The sequence below is a fragment of the Tachypleus tridentatus genome, chromosome 5 (genome assembly GCF_004210375.1).
Source record: "Tachypleus tridentatus isolate NWPU-2018 chromosome 5, ASM421037v1, whole genome shotgun sequence".
NCBI lineage: Eukaryota > Metazoa > Arthropoda > Merostomata > Xiphosura > Limulidae > Tachypleus > Tachypleus tridentatus.
Window position 1 is genome coordinate 35,108,633 of NC_134829.1, and position 24,013 is coordinate 35,132,645.

The following is a 24,013-nucleotide window of genomic DNA, read 5'->3' on the forward strand; positions in this document are numbered from 1 at the left end:
CTCAGTGTACAGCTCAGTTCATACTGACATGCAAACATGAGACATTTTTAACGATTAATGTATGCAAATAATATATCCAACCTATTGTTTTGTAAATATACAAATTGTTCTTAATTAACGAGGTTTTGTAGGTTTGCCATGTGGTAGAACTCTTGATTTCGGAGTTGGGGAACCATGATCGAGTCTGTGCGATATCAGGAAATATCTCCCGCATTTTAAGATGTGGATCCGTTATAAGCGTGACAGTCAATCCCCTAGCGTGGGTGGTATAATGCCGTTCACTGGCTGCCATCACTCCGATCAGTAGTTCAAAATTAGGGACGATGGTAGTTAGCCTTAATAGCTTTACTATAACTACAGGTCCGGCATGGCCAGGTCGCTATGTCGATCGAATACGTAATTTGAAGGTCTCGGGTTCGAATTCCCGTCGCACCAAACTTGTTCGCCCTATCAGCCATAAAGGCATTATATTTTGCTACGGTAAATCCCACTATTCGTTGGTAAAAGAGTAGCCCAAGAGTTGACTGTGGGTGGTGATGACTAGCTATCTTTCCTCTAGTCTTACATTGCTAAATTAGGAACGACTAGCGCAGATAGCCCACGTATGGCTTTGTGCGAAATTAAAAACAAACAAACAGAAGCAGTTTTTATGATATTGCAGACTTACGTCGTTAATTCTACCAACTAAAAACATGAAAAAGAAAGTAATTTAACAGAGTTCTTTTGTGAAGTGAAATTTGGTTTTATTTTCTTCACGAATCTGTTTGTTTTTTTGTATTTCGCGCAAAGCTACTCGAGGGCTATCTGCGTTAGCTGTCCCTAATTTAGCAGTGTAAGACCAGAGGGAAGGCAGTTAGTCATCATCACCCACCGCCAACTTTTGGACTGCTCTTGTCAACGAATAGTGGGATTGACCGTCAAATTATATCGCCCCCATGGCTGAAAGGGCGAGCATGTTTAGCGCGACGGGGATTCGAACTCGCGACCCGCAGATTACGAGCCGAGCGCCTTAACCACTTGGCCATGCCGAGCCACCCACCAGCAGTACAAGTTTGTGGAAACTGGTATCCTAATAGGTTTATTATTCTGCTATTTCTTTTCTTACATTTTATGGCGTACTGATTTGTAGAATACATTATTTGATGAATGGGTTAAGAGCGACAGCAGACCAATCATAAAACTTGCAGAATTTGCTGTAAAGCAGGGTATTTAATAGCGAGTAAAAACAATCTGATGCTTTAAAAGGTTCTTCACATACCAACGTAAGTAGTACATATCTAAACTAGGGGTTATGGTAGAAGAAACCTGGGTACACCCGTGTTTCAATGGCATAAGAATGAAACTTTAAAAAACCGAATGATTTAAATAACGTTATTTTTTTTTTCGTTGGTTACTCCGACATAATTTTTACGTAATTAGCAGAGATGTCAACCATTACGATTTGAGCGTAATCATAATGATTTTGGTGTATACATTACGACTATACGCTCATACAGACAAATATTACTTGTTACAACTCCCAAATTATTATGTGTTATATAAGCCTATACAATAAAGTGAAAAATTGTTTCCCCAGGGCTTGCAAGGGGTGAAAAGAAAATTCTGAGTGAGTTACAAATAAATTTTGATAATAAATAAAAGACGTATTCCAAATGGCTACTTGCGATAATCATGTTTGTGCTTGAAATAATAAAAAAATATTTGTATCTCCGACGTCTACCAATAATTTGAGTGCGGTGCTTCTCCATACTGGGTACGTGGGGAGTCCATAGTTACGTCACCAGTGCTTTTCAGCCAATCAGCGCTCGTGTAGATGGGTATTTCTCGTTTTATAAGCGGCATAGCGAGATTGTCTTGTTTCTGGCAAATCTAAAAGTACTAAAACTGTGAATCAAAAATTTAGGAAAGAGTATAGTGCAAAATATCCGGTCATTACATCAAAGGTCAGTGACAGTCATGCGTTTTGTACAGTTTGTCACATCGATTTTGCTGTGGCGCATGGCGGGATAAACGATTGTTCCAGACATACAAAATCGGCATCTCACCAAGAAAAGGCTGAGGCGAATACAAAAACGATGCAGATAACGACATTTGTGAGTAAGAATTCAGAATAAGAAACCATAAATGCATTCGTCATTGCTCATAATTTACCCCTAGCTGTAGCCGATCATGCAAGACATCTATTCAGAAAAATGTTCTCAGACTGATATAGCGAAACAATATGGCTGTGCTGGAACCAAAACTACAGCCATTGTACAAATGTTGGGTTGTGAATATGACAAAATGATTTCAAGCATACTTACAGTGTTTTCAGTTTAGCCACAGATGGATCCACAGACATGCATGCGTGCCATTTTCCCGCTGAAACGCGGATTTCCGCGGTTTTCAAACGGCCAACGATCACCCACGAGATTCGTGTAAATTCGAGGAGAAAATATGAAGGATTTGGGGGCCGGGTAGGTGGTTTTTGAGGAGAAATCGTATTTTTTCAATGTTTATTGCAGAAAAAAAAAAATCTGACCGCCATCTTGGAGGCAGTCTCGTTTCGTCTCGTTACAGGTCTCGTGGTCTGGTATCGTGTGCATACCAGACGATAAAATATTCTCTACGCTCCAAAGAAACAACAGCGATTGAAATGTTTAGATACTGTAGACAAGAGAATGTGTAAGGACATTAGATCAGCAACTTCAAAATATACCTCAAAGCTGAGGGAGAATCAGAAGAAAAGGGCAGAAAGGCTTGAGGCCTATGGTTCTGTGAAATCTGGCCCAGCCATCTTGGCTAAAGAAAAAGTCCAGAAAGCCGCAGAGGCACAGAGAGCTGCCCATTCAGAGAAGGAGAGAAAAAAGCTCGGAAGAGAGCACTGGAAACCCTTGTCTCGAAAAAGAGGAAAGTAGCCAAGATTGATTAAAGGAAATTAAGTTATTTGAAATTTGACTGTAATTTATGCAGCAGAGCAGAAGTTGATATCAGTGACTGAAAAACATTTTATTATTATCTGCAGCATACAGTGCCAGTGGTTTATTTTAAAGCATATCATTAATTTTATTTTGAAGCAATGTCAAAGCTTTCCTTGATTTGCTGTTTCAGTTTGTATTGTGAAAGAATGAAAAATATACTGATATTGAGGTACCAGTAATTTACTGACAAGATTGTATAGATGAACAAGTTTCACTGTAGGTAGTCATGTAGAGTAATTTTAAGTAATTTTAAATTTTAATGGAATACATGCAGCAGAGCAGTAGTTGTTGATGTCAGTGACTGTACAAAATTTAATTTCTGAGGCATATCCCTGATATCAGTAGTTTAATATTGAACCATATCAGTAGTTGAATTTTTAAGCAATGTCATAGCTTTCCTTCATATGCTGTTTTAGTTTGTATTGTCAATTTGTGAAAGAATGGAAAATTCACTGACATTGAGGTACCAGTAGTATAATGACAAGATTGCATAGATGAACAATTTGAACTGTAGGTAGTCATGATTAGTCAAAAGAGTAATTTTATGTGATTTGAAAATTGTATGGAATATATGCAGCAGAGAAGTAGTTATTGGCAATGACTGTAAAACATTTAATTGGCAGCATACCAGTAGTTGATGATGTTATTGATGACAAAAAGGATAATAATGAAATGATTTGTATTCAAAATATTTACTGAGTTATTTTGGCTTTATTAACTCATATTACTAATATATTTTGATTTAGAAAAAAATTAAACTGAATAAATAGCAAATAAACAATCTTAAATTTCATTTATTTACTTTTTATTTTATTTTTTAATTTTAGATATTTTGATATATCTTCTAAAAAATGAATGCAAATTAAAAGAATAAATCAATCTGCTAAAAACTGTAAATGAAAGTTATAGTTTTTATTAGTTTGATTTAGTCTTTTAATTTCCTTTTGTTATTTTATATGATATATATATTGTGTACTTTTCTAACATTGCAATGTCAAAAAACATAAAGAAATTATGTCCCAGATTGCACCAAATCACACCAAATAGTATCCATTTTTCAAAAATTTCCCGGGGGAGCATGCCCCCGGACCCCTCTAGTCAGGCACAGCTGTAGCTCTGGCACCAGGCTATATACCTTTTCCTCTTTTTTTCATAAATGTCATTGGCATGCCTGGACATGGATGACTGAAAACTGTATCCAGTGGTTGTACAATATAAGATATATATATATATATATATATCTTTGCTTGGAAAAATTGTTTGTCTCTTTTGGCAATGGTGGAATGGAAAAGAAGCATCAACAGGAGAGACAAAGAGGAAAATTCCATGGAAAACTGTCTTAGTGTTTCTTCAGACAATGCTTCAGTTATGTCTGGTATAGGTGTGATGGGACACATCTCAAGACGACAGCCTAGCATATACTTCATGGGCTGTGCCTGTCACCTCATGAATATTGCTGCCCAGCTTCTGATATATTGATAGATATCTACTATTTTCTGGACAAAAGTGCTAGCAGAAAACAACATTTCAAAGAGTTTCAAGGACTGTATGACAAAGAAACAAGAAGAATTCTACAACTTGTTAACACAAGATGGCTATCACTTGGGGTGTGCCTCAATAGAATTTTGGACATGTGGAAGCCATTGAAGAAGTATTTTCACTGTGAAAAAGAAAAACTAGATTCAAAAGGATCTAAACGTGCAGCTCAGTCAGGCAGCAAGACTTAAAAAGTCAGGATATCCTTTCAGCCACACAGGAACACAAGACAACAGTCTCCAAAAGCAGACAAAAAAACATTTGATATAACTCAATATATGTTTAGGCAGTCTGACCTTGAACTAAAGAAGAGACAATCAATGAAAAGAGAGAAGAAAACGAAAGCTAGCAAGGAAGTAACCAAGAAAAGTTATGCACAGAGCAAGTTAGATAAGTTAACAGTTTTCTTGGACAACAAAATGAACTTGCTATTTTGTCTTTTTCTTCAGTCTGCAATTCCTCTATTTGAGCAAGCCAATTTTATATTGCAAAGAGAAGAATCTTGCATACACATTATGCATAGAACTCTGATTACACAAGTTAAAAATATACTTGTCAGATACATCAAGCCAGTGAAGGCAACATCACTGAACTTGATTACAACAATGAATTCTCACAACAAATCTGATGAGGCAGTTTCTATTGGAAATACTGCCAAGGAATACATTTTTAAATATGAAAAGGACCTGGACCTGATCAGCTTCTACACCAGTGTCAAGAAATACTATATTGCAGCTACAAATTACATGATGAAACATTTCCCTCTAAATTATGAACTTCTGATTCACACAGAGGTTGCTGATCCAAAACTGAAAGTCAACAAAGATTTCTCTTCCCTACGCTTCACAGACAGGTATCCTGTTTTTGTCAATGCACATGAGCACGACACTATTGACAAGTTGGAAGGGCAATATTTGAACTATCAAATTGATACTTTCTCAAAAACTGTTCTTCAGTTGAATGTTGACAAGTTTTGGGTTCAGCTGTCTACAGTTAAGGATGGAAATGGCAACCAGAAGTATGACATTCTGTGTAGGGTTATGCTTGGAATTCTTACAATCTTCCACTCTAATGCTAACAGTGAAAGGATATTTACTTTAGTGACTAAAAACAAAAGCAAGTTCAGACCAAACTTGAGCACCTCAGTTTTGAGCAGTATTATAGCACACAAGATGTGTATGCAGTCAGATGGACAATGTTGTTATAACTCCCAACCATCCAGAAACATTCTCATGAAAGCAAAGGCTGCAACAGCTGCGAAACTATTACAATAAGTGTCATAAACATGATATAAACTAGTACTTACACAAAGGCTTTTTCTGCTCACTGTTTGTGCATGTTCAGTGTTGTTTCACCAGTATGTTTGTTTTTCTGAAGTAAATAAGACATAATTTCAAAAGATTTTTTTAATTTATTTATTAAATACACAAAATAAGTCATAAATGAGCAACCTATAGCAGTAATAAATAATAATAATATAATAATAAATAGCTTAGAGACATTGGTCAGACCTAGTAGCTGCAAATGATAAAGGGCTCTGTCTGAAATCATTACGCTTAGTCATTTGAAATAGTTGGCATCTATGAATTAGTTGTGAACAAGCAGTTTAGATTGAGACGTTGTCGTGTTCCAACTGTTAGCAGTATGTTTAAAACTGAATTTTGTTTACTACCGATTAATTATTATGGTATTTTTTCGCTGTCTAACATAAAGTGTATTAGATAAAAATCTAATGGTTTATTAATAAAATAAAGTGCATTAAGTAAAAACTTCCCTGTTTTCATATTGTTTCCCCCCTTTAAAGCCTTTATCAGGTTTGCTTTTTGTTTTTATAATTTTGCACAAAGCTATTCGAAGGCTATCTGTGCTAGCCGTCCCAAATTTAGCAGTGTAAGACTAGAGGGGCGGCAGCTAGTCATCACCACCCACCACCAACTCTTGGGCTACTCTTTTACCAACGAATAGTGGGTTACCCGTCACATTATAACTCCCCCACGGCTGAAAGGGCGAGCATGTTTGGTGTGACCGAGATTCGAACCCGCGATCCTCAGATTACGAGTCGAACGCCTTAAACCATCTGGCCATGCCGGGCCACCTTTTATCAGAAATCTTGAAAACTGAAAGAAGCAGCATGTTGAAAATTAATATGTTTGATCAGATTGGTGAGTTCGGTTACATACGAGTCAGAATATGAGTCACTTTGGAAGCCTCCAAAATCAAAATTTTTAAAATCAAATGGCCCGGTATGGTCAGGTACTTAAGGTACTCAACTCGTAATCTGACGGTCGTGGGTTCGAATTCCCGTCACACCAAACATGCTCGCCCTTTCAGCCGTGGTGGCGTCAGAATGTGACAGTTATTTCTACTATTGGTTGGTAAAATGTAGCCCAAGAGTTGGCGGTGGGTGGTGGTGACCAGCTGTCTTCCCTCTAGTCTTACACTGCAAAATTGGGAACGGCTAGCGCAGGTAGCCCTAGAGTAACTTTGAGCGAAATTCAAAACAGACAGACAGATTGTCAAAATAAAATATTCTGAGAATAAATATAGGTCATATAATTTGTAAGCAAAATTTCAAGTTTACTCGTAATGAGAGAACGAGATCACAAAAAAAATTATATTCGGATTCTGAAGTTAATACATTTATTTTATATTTATCTCCGTTTTTAATAACTCACTTATAAAGTACGGCAATAAAAAAATGAACTTCGAATAGGTTTTATGAGATCTGGTGTAGTATTTTCGGGTGAAAACATATTTTCGAACAAGTTTTAAGTAGTTGGACCAACTAATAACAGTAGGTTTGCTTGGGAAATAAGGAGAGTAATTCTGAATCTGATAATCGAGTTTTACTAATGTGTGCGTCAAATAATGAGAGTGGACAAAACTTAACAAAAATGAACGTAATCTATATTACAGAACATCAAAACATAAAACGCAGCGTACGTACTTTCGCAAACAGAATAACAGTCGAATCTCCACTAGTTTGTGCTTAGTTCCACATCCTTGATTCATTCTAGAATGATTTCTGTAGAACTAAAAAAAAACAACTAATTTTTAATTATGATCACCTAGTACAACTGGCCTAAAAAAAGCGCATCTGGATCACCAAATAAACTTGTTTTCTTTGCCTAGTGAACAAAGTCACCATGTGCTTTTTGTTCTCCTGCAAAATTGTCCGTTTATAACATTCAGACAACGTCAACTCGGCCAGCAAAGGATGTTACAGTTGCTAATCCTTTCCATCCAGATGCTATATGTGACTGTGATATACTCTAGGGCAAAATAGACATGTTCTACTAAAGAGAACAAAAAAAAAGAACTAGAAAAAGGCAATCTCAATGACTTTTTGGACCAGGTGTACAAACTAAATAAATGATTGTATCGATTTTATTTATTTCTATATACTGCTAAAGTGGGTAGAAAGCATAGGTTATGCTACATGTCACAAACTTACATTTCAAACATCTACCGATGACCAATAAAAATGAAGATGATAACATGGGTTGATGGAGGTAGTGATCACTTTACACTGGTGAAATCCACCTAATGTAGTGAAGCAGTTAAGGCCTAACAATAAATTATTTAAATGTCACTTGGTGACTTTATTAAAGTCATTTTACCTATGTCGCCTCGAAATCTTTACTATTTCAGAACGGATTTTGATTATTAAAGAGGTGTGTTAAAACAGCATTTCAGGTTTATATTCTTATATGTTGCACAAGACCTTTTTTAATAACAAAATATAAAATTTATATATCCTGAAATAATCACCTATAAAAGGAAGAGGTTCTGATCCCTCCAACTCTTTTGTTTAGAAATTAATAACAAAACAACCAGACGTTATTACATTACCATTCAGCAACGCTAAAAGAAACAATATGTCAAATTTTATTTAATTGACATATGAATTACCCTAAAAGCTTTTCTTCAGGTTTTCTGTATTTTAAAACAATCTGGTTACGGTCTTAGTCAATAACATTATGAACATCGATTGAATATTGCTATAGTAACTTTTTTTTACACCTTGGCTTCTCCCTCAGATTAACACTGTTTCAAGTATTTAGACATGTATTTTCATCAAATATTTGTTATACAGATTCTGTTTTTCATTCTGTGAAAGTTAGAATTCTGATGATGGAAAGGTTTTTGCTATAGCTATTGTCTAAAATAAGGGAATATGTAACTACTGTTACGACTGTATCTATATAAATATAGTACTCTCTGTCTGTCTGTGTAACCACTTCGCCGGATGTGGATAGATCTTCACCATAATTTGTGGGGGGGAGCACATACACATGAACAGTTTTGCGTTTTTTAATACAACCTCACTTTCTGTAGATGGGATCTTCACCAAACTTGGTATAAACATTTATTGAATCCATGAGGAAATACATACAGATTTCCAACATTTATTGAATCCATGAGGAAATACACACAGATTTCCAACATTTATTGAATCCATGAGGAAATACACACAGATTTCCAATTTTGATGAGCTTTTATTGCTTTGTTTTTTACCACTACTTCGCCTCCCTTTGATGGATTTTTACCAAATTTAGCATGAATGTTTGTTGGGGGAAACGTACGAAGACACAGGCAAATTTGCGGTATGTTTGTTTGAATTTCGCGCATAGCTATACGAGGGCTATCTGCGCTAACAGTCATTACTTTAGCAGTGTAAGACTAAAGTGAAGGTAATTAGTCATCACCACCTACTGCCAACTCTTGGGCTACTCTTTTACCAGTTAATAGTGGGATTGACCGTCACTGAAAGGGTGAGCATATTTGGTGTGACGGGGATTCGAACCCGCGACCCTCAGATTACGAATCAAGCGCCCTAATCACGTGGTCATGCCGGGCCATCAAGTTTGTGGTTTCACATTTTGTCTTGCAGTTTTACATAAGCACTGTTGCAGTTTTTACAATTACATATAAGGAAATCAACTCTTCATGTCCTGAGATAACTTTTCATTAATTATGAATTTACATAAATTTTGCTATATCGTAGATTGTAACCCGAGTGACTTTTATTGGTTTTTTTTTAAATTTATTTCTTTAATTATGTTGCAAGGAATATAAACTTAGAAGTGAAGTAAACAATGAAAGTGATATAAGTAGCAATAGCACTAGTAAAGGTCTAGAGTCCCCCCCACATATAAACTTTACAAACTCCTGAATTTGCCCTTGTTTAATTTACATTATTACCTTAAAACTATCACACCCACCATATACAAGTCTTACAAGTATTATAATTTTCATTTATTAGATGATATAAAGAAACGTAGATGTAGAACGCAGTCTCGGATTGTCCTTGTTCATCAAACACACTTCTTAGTAAAGTTTTCGCATGTATAAAATTTCCAGTTCATAAAGAAAAGGCAAAATGAAACTTTATCATACGTCAGGTCGTGGTGAGATTACTTCTTCAAACATGATAACATAGAGTGTTTGAAGGCCTAACAGCGGTCAAAATTCAACATTACCACTAACAACAATATTTAACTTCTTCAGAAGTACCCATAATTTTATCACAGCTAGTTAAACCTACTTCTTCATTATCAGGGTTGTCTTTAGTTACAAACCCGTGACTTTCAAGCTTCATCTAAGTTATTTATTCATACCGAGCGAATCTTTGTCTAATATCTAAACCAACTAAAAACAACAGTTTATTAAGTCTGGAACACGCAAAGTGAGGGCTTCACGAAAGGAGCTAAAACGGAGCTGGTTATGAAACTAAAGTTTTGGTGTTTTCTGTAATGCAGTAATAATGTATGATAAATTCCCTATTGCAGTACTTACAGAAACTATTAAAGAAAAAACAAAACGTGTTGAACAAACAAACCAAAAAAACACTCCATATAATAAAGGAACTCTAATCACTGGCATTATATCAGATATATAAAATAGTACACTTCCTCTAACAGAAATCTGGAAACGACTAACTCGTAAATATAACCTTAACATCACGACTATGTTCATTTTTACCTCTGGAATGGGAATTAATCCCACCGTTAAGAAAATACATAACGAGTTTACTCCATCAGTAAACATGTACAAAATGAACTGGAACAGTTGCCCAGGCTTTTACATAAGTGAAACAGGGCGTAACTTGAATATCAGGTTAAAATGACAGCAATGTCCTCTTCCCAAAGCTCAAGAATATTTGAACAAAAATAACCACAGTTTTTGTGAAGAAAATGTCGCCATATAAAATATAAACATCACGCTAACAATTAACAACAACAAACAAATAAAAAACAGTCGTTTTGTTCGTCATAGTTATTTCGCCAGACATTAATATATAAATATTTCACATACCTTCTACATATTTAAATTCGTCTTTTTTTTTTTTTCCTGTTTGGCTACCGATAAATCATCTGTCAGTTTAGGTGAATTGATGTCCATAAATAATTATTATCGCTTCTCTAAAATAAAAACCTTGTTAAATAGCTGAATATCGATTTCAATACAAACACCTTCTTTATCGTTAAAATCTAGGGCCCGTCATGGTCAGGTGGGTTAAGGCGTTCGCCTCGTAATCTGAGGGTCGCGGTTTCGAATCCCCGTCACATCAAACATGCTCGCTCTTTCAGCCGTGGGGGTGTTATAATGTTACCGTCAATTTCACTATTCGTTGGTAAAAGAGTAGCCCAAGAGTTGGCGATGATCTCCCTCTAGTCTTACACTGCTAAATTAGGGACGGCTAGCGCAAATAATCCTCGTGTAGCTTTGGGCGAGATTCAAAAACAAACACACGTTAAAATCTATCTATGTACCTGGGAATGATCGCATTAGCTATTGATAAGTCGTACTAGTTCTTAAAAAAATGTCCTTCTCTAGTGTAAAACCTGTAACGTGTACACAAAACTTAGTCAGTAGTTCAACTCAAACGAAATTAAGTGTTTGAAAAGCGACTGGACTGTAGAACACATTACATAACACTGTATTAAAAATCAAACCAAGTGCTCCAAAGTATTTTATTAAAATTCAAAGTATTTCGCCATGGCGGTTCATCGCAGGTTCACAACTAATTATGTTAGGCTAAAGAATAGTCTGTTTGGTTGGTTAGTTCAGTCCAAAGCAACACAATGGGCTATTTCGGCTCTGCCTACCACGCGTATCGAAATCCTGATTCTGGCATTGCAAATCCGGAGCTTTACAGCTTGTGCCACTGAGCAACTAACGAACAGTTCAAAGTTGTACTTGAAAATATTCATATGTTCCTGAGACGCAAAGAAAAACACTTGTAATACAAGTAGTATGACGCCGACCATTATTGTTTTATTAAAGTAATGATGTACAAGACTGGTTCACCACTTAACTGCGGTGTACCAATAACCGACCATTGTGGGAGATGCACAAAGTTACAACACAGCTGTACAGTATGGAGATATAGAGACAGCTGTATATCATGGGAATATGGACACGACTGTACAGCATGGTGAAATGGACACAGCTGTGCAGTATGGTGAAATGGACACAGCTGTAGATCATCAAACATAAATAATAAAGTGTGAGAAGTAACACTTGATTTAACATTTTTGAGTTTCTTCATAAATTTTGTCTGTGCTGTTAATGTTCTCTGTCTGGTAATACGTGCAAGAATGTTTTTCTTCCCAAAAACCAAGACAGCTTTTTGACTGAGCTGATACAATAGGACATAAAAGCACCTATAGGAAGATAATAGAACTACAGCTATATGGTGCTTCAGACCATGTGGTGGTTCTAATTATAGTGTGCTAGGTGCTTTTCTAGTATAAACAAGGTATCTTAGTAGTGTTTATGCTGGTTCATGTGTTGTGACGTCATAAAATTGGTCGTAAGGCTTATTAGACTTTCAAGTATCTTCTAGGATAACAAAATTCTTTACATTTATTAGGAATTTTAACTGCTGAGTTAGCAAAAGTATTGTTAAAACAGCGTTGAATGGCTACAAAATAAACCAATCACATGTAACGTATTGTTCATCGCTTGTTTATTGTTGTCGATATTATTACATGACTAACAGCCACCATTAAGTTGTCAAGGGTTCACATGCACAACAATGGTTTAACAAAATCCTAATGTCAATACTAAAATATAAATCTTAACAAACTCGCAATGTTCGACGCCATGAAAATTTCGTGAGAAACAAACAGTACTAGAAGCTCAGGGCTATTCCATCAGGATTGTTTTAGGTAAAGGATCATTCTCATCAGTTCGAATCGGGACGTTGCTGTAAAAATTATCTCCAAATAAAAAAACATCGAACGACTTATTTGACGAAGTTTTTACCAAGGGAAATAGAAATTGCAAAAGTTGTTAAACACAAAACTGTTGTTTCTTTTTAAGTTGATCAAAACAACGAACAGGTGAGATAGTGCCTAAAACCGAAACTACTTGTTCTGTTTAAGATAATTCGAAGTGAAGAAGTAAATATAACAGGGAGAGATAAAAAGTCAAAGTTTTTTTTGGAATTTAGCTCAAAGCTACACAATGGGCTATCTGTGGCGCTCTCTCCGCCACAAATACGTATTGAAATCCAGTTTTTACCGGTGTGTTTGTTTGTTTTTTGAATTTCGCGCAAAGCTACTCGAGGACTATCTGCGCTAGCCGTCCCTAATTTAGCAGTGTAAGACTAGAGGGAAAACAGCTAGTCATCACCACCCATCACCAACTCTTAGGCTACTCTTTTACCAACGAATAGTGGGATTGACCGTCACATTATAACATCCCCCACGGCTGAAAGGGCAAGCATGTTTGGTGCGACCGGGATTTGAACCCGCGACACTCGGATTACGAGTCGAACACTTGGCCTTAACACGCTTGGCCATGCCGGGCCCTTAGCGGTGTGAGTCCACAGATATTATACCGCTGTATCATTGGGGGCGATAGTTAAAAGGGAATTGAGTAACAAAATGATGTTATAGTCAAAGAAAATTTACACAGTGGTAGGAAAAAGAGTTATTGATGAAATATACAAATATAATAGCAAGTGACATACGTACGTGTGTCCACTATCATCCCTTGTATTTAACGTTGATCTCATGTATTTTACTACCGAATTCTTCGCCCTCACTCCCAGCGTTACAGCAGTGAAATCAGCAAACCTCGTTCAGAGTAATGTCACGGCTTGATGGTTAGGGCGCTCGACTCGTAATCTGAGGATCATAAGTTCGAATCCCTGTCACACCAAACATGCTCGTCCCCTTCAGCCGTGGGAGCGTTATAAATTACGGTTAATCTCACTATTATTTGGTCAAAGAGTAGTCCAAGAGTCGGCGGTGAGTGGTAATGTCTTACCCTACTAGTCTTACCCTACTATATTAGAGATGGCTAGCACAGATAGCCCTTGTGTAGCTTTGTGCGAAATTCAAAACAAACCAAACAAACTGACAAATATTAGTATATACATTGAAATGGTAAACTTGCAAATGTTTCTCTGGATCCACACAATGCACCTCATTTTTCGTCTACCATCTCTTGCTACTAGAGGTTTAGAATATGGTGATGATGGTTTACTGGTATTAGGCTTTTGGAAGAAACAGCAGCAAATTCGATTGCAGACCTAACTGTCTTTTGGGGTATCAAGAGCTGCAATAATCGATGCCACTGCAAAAACACAACAACATGGGATTGAATGTTCCAAGGCCTACAAGTGTGATGGCAATTGTAAGAATTTGCAAATAGAAAAAGATTAACTGGATTATGATTCTTACTTCAAACTAGACCTGATGATTTCCAGGGAAAAAAGGATATGGTTAGACATTTCATCGAAACTATCATTATTCATAAGTAATACACATAATCTGTAGTTGATGTCCAACTTCACGTTCAAGTAATGTTCCTTCATGGAGTTTTCCACGCCAAATATTCGATCAGACAGCCCTATCTCAGCTTGACAGTTAGTTGATTAATGTTATGCACCTACTGAAATCGACTAACTTTAACGGATAAATATCATTATATACATAGAATATGGCATTAACCAACTAATTGAAATATTATATCAACTACTAGCTTCTGGAAGGTTTCCCCTCCATCCAAGTCTTTCAGTTTCAGGTGTTTAAGGTCACACTAGTACAAAGTTTACATTTTAATATATTTTTCTAACTTAGCTCTTCTTAATTTAACTTAGTTCAACAAATTCAAAGCATGAAATACACTAAATTCCTTTTACTCCACAGAGGATCACGTACAAAATGTTAATCCTTCTCATGTCCGCCCCAGTTTTAGTACTGCCACGCGTTTGGAGTTTCATAATGTGAAGAAAACAGAACTCATTTATCCAACCATATTTCATCGTTGTCACCCTTACGAAGTTTTATTAACCGGCCCCCCCAGTGGCACAGTGGTATGTCTGCGGTCTTACACACTAAAATCCGGATTTCGATACGTGGTGGGCAGAGCACAGATAGCCCATTGTGTAGCTTTGTACTTAATTCTAAACAAACAAATTTATTAACTGGATAAGTTCTTGAGTCCATGCATACGTCAAGAGCTGCGGCACATGGAGTTCTTTTCATCCCCAGTGGCACTGCGGACTTACAACGCTAGAAAGCGAGTTTCGATACCCGTGGTGTACAGAGCACACCACTCTGTGTAGCTTTATGCTTAATTACAAACAAATAAACTGCCTTTTATACCACGAGTTCAAGTGCATTTCTTAATAATAAAATAAAACACTTCATGTAAAATGACGAAGAAACAAGTTAAGTTTATAGGAAAAAGAAATAAAACTTCTGTATAATGTGGCTTATGATTAGGCGAAAGAAATAAAAAACGTAAAAAAATAAAATTTTAATTAATCAGTCTTATCTATAGCCAACCTTTCTGGACTACAAAACCCACATTTCAGAGCCCAATTCCATTATAACCTTTATACACAAACAATTCAAGATAGTTCCCAGTAACGAAGTTATTTACGTTTTCTTTTTATTTACTAGTGAAAATAAACATAATTACGTTTATATTCTAAAAGAAACTGTAACAAGGGCCCTCTGAAACTTATTTAGAAGGTTTTTTTGCTTATTTTTAGTAAAATAAATAGTGTTTTTTATTGATCAAAAATATGGTGGCAAGCACTATCTCAACCTACAGTTGTGATTGCTTTCACATCTCCAGCCTAAAGTCATCAGCGTTTATCATCGCGTGACCAAGCATCCAAAATGTTGTCTTAACTATCTCTCTGTAATGTAACAGCAACTGCTCCTATATTTTACCTACTCGGATATAAAGACTCCTTTTTACCCCTTCAGTTAATCTTACTTAATTCTGTCTATTATTGCAAATCTTACAAATAATAATCTCAACAGCAGAATATTTATTCTGAATCGCCATCTAGCGATTTCTTTTGCACTACACTCTGCAGTCTATTTTTTCCTCTTTGTCGTATTGACGGTGCACTCTTTTCACGGTTATTAACAGCATAGAATGGTTCTATAAATCAAATTAGTAGACTGCTCTTGAAATTTATTGAGGCGCAGTTGGTTCTGTGGTAGAGCATTAGAATTGACGAGTTTCCTTCGAATCCGTTTGACACCATAAAATATTCCCTAAACTTTAATCCTTGGACGCATCAGAAAAATGGTAGTTAAATCTTGGACTTTGATTGTGGCTGCTTTCCTTGTGAAAATGTATAAAACAAATGGCAAACTAGTAAATGGTATGTATATTTACTACACCAACAAAATATAATTTTTTTCTAAAACTACAGAACTTTCTTTTTCTTTCGCTTTTAATAAATTTTCAAAACTTTGAATTTCCCCAAGATGTAAGTGGTCCCCAAATCTCCTCTTCCAGTAATAATATAATATTTTTTTCTTAAATTAGGCTCGGTTCATTAAAACACTTTAAGAAAAATATTTACCTGTAGAATATTTTAACACAGTATGGTGCTTCTATTCTAGTGAGTTTTAAATAGTACGCTCTATAAACTCTCAGGATCTCTCCAAGAGTAATCTGATAAATTCCGGAAATCAAAAGGAAGTTCGACAGAAAACATATGAAGGAGAAAGTCTAAATCTTTAATTTGTTTATTATTTTAGCAAAGAAAGATACTGAACACAAATAAAATAGAGTAGAATGATCTTTGTTTAATTTTCGAATTTAATCTAAAGACAGAAACGAGTGTATTTATGGCACCTTTTCTCAAGGTTTGAGAGCTCTCAGAAACTGGTCGATTTCTGTTTCAGACTGAGAAAATATAACATAAGTAGGACAATAATGCTATTCTTTCTCAGGGTTCATGTGTTACCCACGTCACTGGCTGTCGCAGTCATCAAAAGGTAAGAAAGGTTGTATCCTTAATATATTACCTGTTCCGCTAGTGGAAAAGATTACTGTACGCTTTTTCTTTTAGTATATTCTACTTTACATAAATCTCTTTCACAAAAAGATGCACTGAGGTTCTACGTACAATGTGGAGTATAAAAACTACAAGCGTACTACATTACAATAACTTGAACGAATATAAAACGTTTTACTGATGTTGTTATCAGCATAGGTAATACTGACATTAAAGCCAGATATAACCAGTCCAACCAGACAACACCCGCTCTTCTCTGATCTAATATGTACTCTGGTTGATAATTTCATGCTACTGGTTTGAGAATTATTAACGTATAAATAATATTGGTAGTATGCTCAATGCATTTACAGTTGTATTGTTTTAGCAATAAATAAGTAACAAATCTCTAGGAGCCATTTTGAGGCAAGAAAGTTAATTTTTAGCTGAGGCATAGTGGCTCATAGAACGGCTCTTAGTTTTTTGTTTGTTTTCAAGTATAAACTCTTAGCTTGTAGCTCCGCCATTTGTTTTATTGTTGTTGCTTTTTTATTTCACGCAAAGCTCAGCGAGGAATATCTGCACTAGCCATCAATAATTTAGCAGTGTAAAACAAAAGGGAAGGCAGCTAGTCATCATCATCCACCGCCAACACTTGAACTACTCTTTTACCAACGATTAGCGAGATTAACCGTCACGTTATAACGTCTTCACGGCTGTATGCGCTGGAATCTTTGGTGTGATTGAGGTTCGAACCCGCGACCATTGATTACGAGTCGAGTGCCTTAACAACCTGGCCATACCGGACCTTTAAGAGTCGTATAAACGTTAATAAATTAAAAAAAAAGTCTAGTGTTGTGTGCGTAATTTTTTGTTATTGTTTACTGGAATATAATTTTTACATTTTCTCCTTATGTTTGTATTTTTAACTTGTTGTCAGATATTACCAAACAGAGCTTTAAAAATTATAGTTAAGTTATGGCATGGTCATATACAAGATGCGAGGTTGATTATTTTAATAAAATAGACGCTAGCGTGTGGAATATTGTAAAGATCAGAGATCCCTGTCCAAACAAATGATCTCTACTATATCTTCACTGAGGGATAAGCTGGACATGTTAATTAACAATGAAGAAAAGTGAAACACTTTTTGTTTCGAATAGAACTTATGATTTTCAAAGTGTCTCTGGTAAAATTTTAAAATGGCATTTTATTTATAATTAACTCAGTACGAACATTGTAGGTAGTGTGGAAGAAAATATACTAGAGCAGTAACGCTCCCTTGCGGTGGACCAGTGATAATCTGGGGACTTTTAACGCTAAAATTCCGATTTCGATACTTCGGGAGGCAGAACATAAACAATCCTCTTTCTGTAGCTTTGCGCTCAACGACAACCAACCAACAATAAAGACAAACAAAAGTCATAGCGTCATTTATTCAATAATATTGAGGTGATAATGTATTATTCAATTGTCGAAAGGCATGGGTGACCTAATAGTAAACGTACAACTTTGGATCCAAATGGATCACGTTCCATTGCCAAATAAATTGTTTTCGGCACTTTGGAGTCGCCCCCAGTGACTCAGCGGTATGTCTACGGACATACAACGCTAAAAACCGGGTTTTGATACCCGTGGTAGGTAGAGCACAGATAGCTCATTGTGTAGCTTTGTGCTTAATTCAAAACAACAACAACACTTTGGAGTCATAGGCGCGTTACAAGAGTGACAGTAGAAGCAAATTATTCAATTATAGTAGCTCAAAAGTTAGCAGTGGGTTCTCAAGACTAGCTGTCTTCCTTCTAATATATCAGTTTAAAATTAAACACACCTAGCGCCTATACATCTCTCTGTAGCTTTGTACGAATATCAGAAACAATTCAAACTAGATTGTTGAATGTTTTTTCTCTCAATAACTTAAGACAAAAATTATGATTTCAACAAATGATTTGAATTATACCAGCACTATAATTTTTTAACACAGTAGGGAGTCTTCCTCCTTTAATTAGATGTATAAAAATTAATTCTTTCGTCTCGATTTAATACGATAGTTTCAAAGTGTAGTAGATATTTAATGTTTATTTTAAAATTTCGCGCGAAGCTACACAAGGGCTATCTGCGCTAGCCGCCCATAATTTGGCTGTGTAAGGATAGAGGGAAGAAAGATAGTCATCACCACCCACCGCCAACTCTTGGGCTACTCTTTTACCAACGAATAGTGGGATTCACCATCATATTATATCTCCCCTGCGGCTGAAATGGCGAGCATGTTTCGTGTGACGAAGATTCGAACCAGTGACTCTCAGATTACGAGTTAAGCTTCCTAACCACCTGGCCATGTTGGGCCTACTATTTTAAATCAAAGCCGCACCGAACATTTTATTGTATCAACAGCGGGGAATCGATCTCCAGATTTTAGTATTTTACCTCTCTCTCAACGAGTGGCAGTATTTTTAGTACCTTAGATGGATGTGACAAATTCTAACCGCTAAGATTTTTTTTTAGAAGAGTGAAAATATAATGATTTATAGTAAATTCAAATTATTTATATACAGGGACGTAGCCAGAAATGGCCATTTGGAGGGGGGTTAGTTTGAGTGCTTGATGCAAGCGCCGCAGGCATGCCATGCTAACCCCCGGAAAATATTTTAAGAAAAACATAAAAGAAAAGCCTGAATTATGCATTCTGAGACCACCTTTCTAGCAAATATCAAAATGGCACACTGAGGTGTTTGTCTTATTTTTTAATCATATATAAATATATAGACCTATATATATAATATATAACTTAAAGTTATCAGGCCCAGCAAAGTAGGCCTAGAGTCCTGTCATCAACATATAAAATATAGAGTCACTCAGGAGAGTGCAAAATATACGTATAGTGTCTATAATCTGTATTCAAATATCATGGACAGTGTATGTTCAGATTCCCTGGATTTAAAGAATTAACTTGACAGTGGGTAGCACCGTGGCACTAACCTAGTACCATTGGCGCCATCTATAGTGGATCATTCACTATAGATGGCGCCAATGGTACTGTAAATGTGACGTTGACAAACAGAAGTTGCGATAAACAATCATTCAGTATGTCAAGCCTGAAAAAGCAAAATACACTGCATGGGTTCTTTAAACCCATTCATGAGGCTGAACCTGATCAATCTGCTCCAGTCAATAAGGTTGAATCAGAATTGTCAACTGAATTGTCAGAGTCATCACTACAGCCTTCTATCAGTGCTGCCATTACCACCTCAGGCCCAGTCTGGGACATTGGAAATTACATTTCAGATGATGTCAGCATTGGTAAACAGATAGGTTGACTCCTCATTATATTAATTTTGTATTAAAAATCATGCAAACACTCTGATGAGTTTTAGACTGAATATTCATTGCTGCTAATGATTGTAGGCCTACAGCCACAGGATGTTAGGCCTGCTCTGTGAAGTACAGCTCTAAGTCTTTCTCTTTGAAGTTATTGTACTCTCATAACAAACTTTCCTATGTGCAAAATAACTTAATTAGAACTATATCTTTCTGTATCTTATAGATAAACGCTGAAACCAAAAAAATGCCTCCTTGAAAATGCCTGGAAGCCAGGGAGTGATCATGTTTTCCCCCAGTGTGGTCCAAGAAAGCTGCGTTTTCAGCATCGTTGGCTTTCACAGTGGAGATGGCTACTCTACAGTCAACATGCAAAGGGTCCTTTATGCAAGTACTGCTGTCTTTTTGCTCTTGATGGAGCTGATGTTGGAAGCCAGAAATTGGGACAACTAGTGAAATTTCCATACACAAACTGAAAGAAAGCTGTTGAATACTTTAAGGCACATGGATTTAAACAGTACCACCAAGACAGCAAAGAAAAAGCTCACAATTTTCTACAGGTCGTAAACACAAGTTCATCTGAGCATTTGCAGCTTGATGCAACTTACAAGCAAGAAATTGAACAGAACCGGCAATATTTAATGCCTATTATTGATACTGTATTGCTGTGTGAGAGACAGGGTTTAGCTTTGAGGGCAAAATATGATTCTGGTCCAGTGTTTGTTGGTGAAACTGATGAGAAGCCCATCAATAATGATAGGAATTTTCGGGCAATTTTGCGTTACAGGGCAAAGGGTGATGTCAAGCTTTCAGCAAGCCTTAAGAGTACAAAGAGGAATGCTACGTATCTGAGTCCTCAAATTCAAAATGAAATCATCAATGCCTGTAATACTCATGTTCTTGATGCTTTGGTCAACAGGGTTAATGCTGCAAAGTGTTTCTCAATATTAGCTGATGAAACAACAGATATTTCAGGCATTGAACAGTTTTTGCTGTGTTTTAGATATTTGCATGCCAAATATCTCTGTTGCAATTTTTGTTGAAGATTTTTTTTTTTTTTTTTGCAATTTATACCCGTTTTTGATGTGACAGGCAGAAACTTGGCTGATGTTATCATAACCAATCTGACAAAATATGGTATTGGCATGGCTTACCTGCGAGGACAAGGGTATGACGGTGTTGCGTCTATGAGTGGGAAATTCAATGGTGTCCAGGGACACATAACTGATAAATTCCCACTTGCACCCAATATACACTGCAGTGCCCATTCCCTAGACTTGGCAATTTCTGATGCTTGTAAAGAAGTTCCTGTGCGAAATTGCATGGGAGAAATTTCTAGCATTGAAAACTTTCTCAATACAACCAAACGAAAGCACGTTTTGGCTCTTTCGGTGGAGAATAAAGCACCTGAATCGAAAAAAAAAGTTTGAAAGGTATCTGCCTCACACGGTGGGTTGAGAGGCATGACTCAGTAATTGTCTTTCCAGAATTAATCCATGCAGTTTCAGATACCCTTGAGACCATATCAGGTTGGCAAGACAGAGATTCTGCCACGTAAGCCAATCAATTGTTGTGTTCTATATCACAGCCAGAATTCATCATCACTCTACTTACCATTGCTAAGTTGTTTTCCTTTAGTTTACCTCTGTGCAAATTTACTGCAGCAATAGAACATTGATTTAGGTGCTGCGATGCATCACGCAGAAATAGTGGAACATTTAATCCGTTCACTCAGAAATAATACTGGGAATGAATTTAACAACATTTTCTGTGAGGCTCAAACTCTGTGTAGCGAGCTGCAAATTGACATCATAATGTCAAGGCAGGCTAAAAGACAGATGTACCGTGCTAACCCACAAACCACTAGCCCTGAGGAGTACTTTCGTATTGCTGTATTTGTACCATTTGTTGATCACTTTCTTTCACAAATATGTGACCGTCTGTCCAGTCACAAAACTCTCCTTGCAAACTATATGTGTCTATTACAAACAAGATCTACCACAGAACGGTCAGAACCTACAGCACAACAATGTGACCAAATTAAAGAGTTGGTCAATATATACAAGGCTGACATTGATAGCACTTCACAAGCTGCAGTAGGTGAACTTAGGGTTTGGTACAAATCACTTGCGAACAACAGACCAAAAAATGTCATAGATGCATATGCAATGTGCAATGCAAAAATGATCCCAGTCATTTCTAGACTGTTGAAAGTATTTGCCACGCTGCCTGTATCAACGTGCTCAGTGGAGCGTTCGTTTTCAACTCTCAGAAGACTCAAAACGTATTTGAGAAATACCACCACTGAAGATCGATTGAATGGCCTGGCCTCATTATACATCCACCGTGATATTAAAGTTGAACCAGACTGTGTTGTAGATGTCCTGGCAAGAACGAACAGGTGTTGGAGCCTTTCATAGATATTCGATTGTATTTCTCTAGTTCTGACAAAACTTGCTGTATTCACCCCAACCCCCCTTGGCCACGCCTATGCTTATGCATTAATTCTATGTTCCAAATTTAAAACCTTTATTTTCCTATCTCAAAGAGTTGTTAGAAATCTTAGTAACTTTGAAATGGAAATTGTCTTTATTTCATTCATTTATTTTCCGGTAGGTATAAGAAAAAAAAAGTTCTATACTTCTTATTTGCTTTTTTTTTCCTAATAATATTTAATATATGATCCGTTTTTTACGTTGGTAAATTATTTTAAAATATTTTTTTATTGACAGAGGGTTGTTAATCGAGATCTTATGTGTGAAAACCTTCTTATGAACAGCAAAGACGTGCTCAAAATTACAGGCTTTGTTTTCACTAAAATTGTGAATAAAATTGAACATGAAATAATTAACAAAGTCCCACGAGGTTCGCTTAGCTCTACATTCTGTGGAAGTTACGCTTATGCCTGTCCTGAAATACTCAAATGTGTTCCTTATACTCCAAATCTGGCAGATATTTGGAGTATGGGAGTAATTCTCTTTGCAATGATCCACGGTCAACTTCCTTTTGACGACTCCAATCGTAAAATGTTACTTCAAATGATGCAGAAACCCGTGGAGTTTCCAACTTGTCTCGTGTCATTAGAAGAAATTTAATCAATGAAATATTAGTTTCCGTCTCCTGTTGAATAAGCATTAGAAACATTCAAGATAATCCTTAGTACAACTGTGTTCGAGATCCTGAGAAGTCAGGTAGAACATAAGTCAGCAAAGAAATGATAAAAAAGGATTTAATTATGCATAATTTATGCATTAATTCTATGTTCCAAATTTAAAACCTTTATTTTATTATATCAAAGAGTTGTTAGAAATCTTTAATTTTAACTTATTAGATTTCAACAAAACAAAAAATTAATTTGTTAATAATGAAGATTTCTCTTTGAGATTGTTTGTTTTTTGAATTTCGCACAAAGCTACTCGAGGGCTATCTGTGCTAGCCGTCCCTAATTTAACAGCGTAAGACTAGAGGGAAGGCAGCTAGTCATCACCACCCACCGCCAACTCTTGGGCTACTCTTTTACCAACGAATAGTGGGATTGACCGTAACATTATAACGCCCCCACGGCTGGAAGGGCGAGCATGTTTGGCGCGACTCGGACGCGAACCCGCGACCCTCAGATTACGAAGCGCATGCCTAAACGCGCTTGGCCATGCCAGGTCCCTCTTTGAGATAATAAATGTATAAGTTAAATCGTAATAAGCACACTAAAATACATGATTAGAAAAAAATCAAGAGAATCCAGAACGTTACTTCAACTTAAGTCGACATCAGTCTAATTTTTTTAGTAACAACAGCATTTATAAAAAATTCCTATATTTTTTATTATTTTATACGCTTTACCACTGTAGTTAGATTTTCAAAAACAATTTCACATTTTTATACAACAGTCCCTCATACTGTCTAATAATGAATTAGTTTAACGTAATACGAGTAA

General features: G+C 36.3%; 1 pseudogene; it reads left to right on the plus strand.

Annotated features, from left to right (window-relative positions):
• Positions 1 to 11,915: 11,915 nt before the first annotated feature.
• Positions 11,916 to 23,174, plus strand: LOC143250329 (testis-specific serine/threonine-protein kinase 4 pseudogene; annotated as a pseudogene).
• Positions 23,175 to 24,013: the final 839 nt, after the last annotated feature.